Source organism: Lottia gigantea (genome assembly GCF_000327385.1).
Source record: "Lottia gigantea unplaced genomic scaffold LOTGIsca_140, whole genome shotgun sequence".
NCBI lineage: Eukaryota > Metazoa > Mollusca > Gastropoda > Lottiidae > Lottia > Lottia gigantea.
In genome coordinates this window covers 97,116-101,378 of record NW_008707618.1, presented here as the reverse complement: position 1 = coordinate 101,378, position 4,263 = coordinate 97,116, and positions in this window count along the sequence as shown.

The following is a 4,263-nucleotide window of genomic DNA, read 5'->3' as shown; positions in this document are numbered from 1 at the left end:
TTTCCTTTGGACTATGATCAATCCACGCAAGTCAATCAGAACAAGTTCGCCAATGTAGGCTAAATTTTGTTTGTCATACAGTGTACATGAAGTTTATTTTGGTTATTTTTTTTCTATATGCATTCTCCAACAGTCTTTTCTCATTCTGTATCATTTTTCTTGGTTGAAAGTGCGCTACATAAGTAATTGGAAATCCATTGTTTTAAAGTAGAATTGATTTTTTATTCATCCAAAAAAGTTTTTTTCATAATTAAGATGTCAGGTAACAATAGTTCAATATTTATCAAGAGTCTAAAAAAATATTAATCTATCTTGTTGTCAAGGTTTTTTTTAAAAAAAAATGAACAACAATGGTGGGATGAAAATTTGATTAGGAAGTTCTCATAGACAATAGAGCGGTTTTTTTTTTTGGGGATAATCAGCAAATTTCTAAATCTTGTCTTTCTTACTGTAAAAGCACTAAGCACTATCTGCATGGTCAAATCGGACGGCTTTATTTAAGAATTTTAGCAGTTTTGAAATGATCTATCTTGCGTTTCAACTTCGACTGACTTCCAAGACTGACTAATTGATTTCATGTACTATCAAATATGATTCCATTTAGACATGGAAGTAAAATCCAATATAGATATAGATAATATATAAAGTACAATCCATAGAAAACGCAAACTACAGATTCGAATGTTGTGCTAAATAGTTTATACAAGTAAAAGACCAACCGGATATGGGTTTTAGGAGCTCTGTTAGAAATGAAAATCCATCGAGATCTTAGGATAGCTATAAAAGAAATCAGAAACGGATGTGCACAATATCTTTGCTCGATTATGAGTTATGTTATGTTCAGGTCAATGTAAATGAATTTCCTTTTCTAAGCGTATTCTATTGTGATTGGAATAATGACAATTTTTCTAAAATGTCTGAATATAATAAAATACTTTGCGGATATATAGGTGTCGAAAGAGTTCGATTGTTATCGAAAGGGATATAGCTGATGTTTGTTTTACCAGCCAGAGTAATTTAATTTCTACTATCCATATCACTTGTCAGAGATGAATATTTGCTTTCTGTCCTCCAGCAGTTCGACATAATCATACCTTGGGAGTTTGACCGTTGTCAATTTTGATGTTATCATGATATTGATATTGTTAGGGTGTATTGAGACGAGTCTCAGTGAAAGCTCTGGCCTAGATCACAGAGCAATAGATAAGCTTATTAATTATGTGAAAATTAGTTGATTAGTCATTAGTATGATTTTAGTTACAAGGGGAGAGTAGCCAGTTGTCTTTTCACTCCTGAAACTACTTTGAAATAGCGTGAGATACGTTACACCATCATATACCAACAATGACCTTTAAACTCAAACCTATAATCAGTGCGAATTTTATTTACTCTCTTCGTGAAAGCGAAGAAACAGAATCGTTTTGGCCAGTGATATTTCACTACGGAAATTGTGGAATCATTGTGCGTCAACTGGTGAGATAGGATTAAATGGGTACGGACTAGAGACTAACTCATCCATTCTCCCTTTATTTTGAAAGTGGTGCGGATAGCTGAATATGTGCTTTTATCAGCTGGAAAACAAATATTTTGACTACTATAGACTATTGCTAACCGTGGTATGGTATAGGTTTAAAAAGGTTAGAGTGAATTGATATTCGATAAATTGCTGACTATTTATTTATCTAGGTGTCATTCCAATATTTAAAAAAACGAAAAGGAAATATGACAGCTTATTTAACGCGAAAAATAGAATGTGCAAAATTTGTGGCTCTGCAATTAAGTTATCAGCAATATTGTTGTTCAAATGATTATTGATTACAGGTCTATATTGAGTATGATATTGTCATGTTTATATCGATTTACTGTGATTACAAGCTTACGTTGGTCTTTTATGCCTATTTTATGGCAAGTCGGTGCTTTTTTACGGTAATGGAATTTTCTCTACTGTAATAAAATAGACGATTGCCTATATCTGGTCAGTGTTTCGTGTACTATTATAATTCAGTTCAGAAAGGAATCTAAACAAATATATATCCTTTAATATCCCAGTGTCAAAGAAAGCTCAAAAGTCGGAATTACTAACATAGGCCTAATAGATTTGATTAAGATCAGGAAAAGACGCGGGGTATATTTATTAAATAATTAGCTCATAGAAGCACTCATTAACATGCCAATTAGGGGCCGCCATTACATAAACTTGGTTTTTATCTCCAATATCTTTCTTAAATAATTTAACAAATTCAACTATGTGTTTAAGGTCAATGGAAACACTAAGTCTATTTCTGAAGTAATAATATCACTTTTGTGTATATAGAGAAGAGTATAATTGTGTCAATTACAGAAAAAGAAAACAAATGATATGTATATTGTAACAGCGTAGGCTAAACGAGCATTTCAAAAGTAAAATTTTCTAGACAGTATAGGCATGCTAATACTCGTATACCCAGCTTCTGGTATGTATTAAAAACTAATATTTTGTCTTGTTCTAAATAATTGTTCATTTGATTCTGTTTAAATTATACCAAAAGATCAGCATAGCACATCTTCAAAGATTATATCACCATTATATCAAGAGTAGGAGCAATCACTGGGGTCGATATGCAAGAAAAGTTTGCTTTGTGAGTGATGATTATCAGATTCTGTTAATGTTGCAAGACATAATAATATTGTACAAAACTGGGTAATCAGAAACTGTGTGTCCATTGAGTGACGCACTCTGATTCCATTTCATGCGTATTCTTTACCAAACTATATGGTTTCACCACCATTGTAGATCTACCATCACCTGAGGGATGATTGCGTTTTCATGCCAGAAGGTATTCGGTATTTGACTCTGCTCATATCGCAAATCAGAGTTGCAGTGCATAGCTGCCCAACTAGCGTTTTTCCTCAGTTAGCCAATACGCCTCTGAATATAGCTCGAACACATATTGTGGTCTCATCTTCTCAGAGTTGCGTCCCTTGATGAAAATGAAAAAGAACGTCAGCTTCAGCAAGTTTTCGTTATTTTATGCTTTTACTGGTGTAAGTTGTTTATCTAAAAATCGTATTTATCAAGAGATATTTATTAACTGCTTGCTACATAAACATAGCTAATAACCAATGGGAAATAAGAACATCTAGTGGGCAATATGGACATATTTGATAACCAGTCGATATCGAGGTACATGTAGTTAACCGGGCTGAACTTTGCGTACACATTCAACTAGCATACAGATTCGTGTCGAATCGTCTCTGCATACACATTCGCGGCAAATCGACCCGATATGAAATCTGAATTATTTCTAACTGTTAAAATAACTTGAACATTTTTAAGACAAATACACATAAGAATTCTTTCAATTTCGCAGACACCTATATGTCTAACTCTTTGTACTGTGGCCCAAAGTCACACTTGTCATTATTCGAAATATCAAATCACCAAATTGCTGTCTCCCTTACTTTTTGTACGGAGGCCCATATACAGTGGTGTAACCTATTTTCGTGGATATAAGGATTCAACACCGAATTTCGTCAAAGTTAAAAAAACGAAAAAAGTTTTTTTATGTCTTAGATGTTTCCTCAGATATTCTACAAAATAATTAAAATTGGTTTATTTCGATTTTCTTGATGAATCCTTCATTTTGGCCCATATTTCATGAGCAACCAACTCGGCAACGGCGGCAGAATACGTCACCTATTTTCGTGTACAATGTTTGATCTATAAATAAGTCCAGAAAAACACGTTGTATAGATACCGGGTGGTATAATTAACTTCTCTTAGTATTTATCTTCAATATCAATTCATTATAACTAGTGACAATTCCTTCAAAGAACCACGATTTTAAAAAAAAATAGTGACTGACAAAATAAGATACGTAGCGTGATTTATTGCTAAAAGTCACTGAAACAACATAAGAATATGGTCCACTTTGTGTTCCATAGAAATTTTCTGCTGACACGGAATCCGCTAGTTGATCACGTGACTTCATTCGTTGGACTACATTCTAGCAGACGACACTTGGAATTCCGATTACAGCGTAGGATTATAAGGAAATTCGGCCGATAAAAAATTGAGACGTTTGGTAATAACTGAAATCCGCCATTTTGTATTTGTCAAAGTATACATTAATACATTTTACCTTGATTGAAAGTACTGAATTCATTCTACTAGCTGATATTGTAGAGAAAACCCATGTTTATCAAAACAAACTAATGCGGAGGTCGCGCAAGGTCGCTCATGTAAAATATTAATCGTTTCCGGAAATCCACGAATATTAGGTT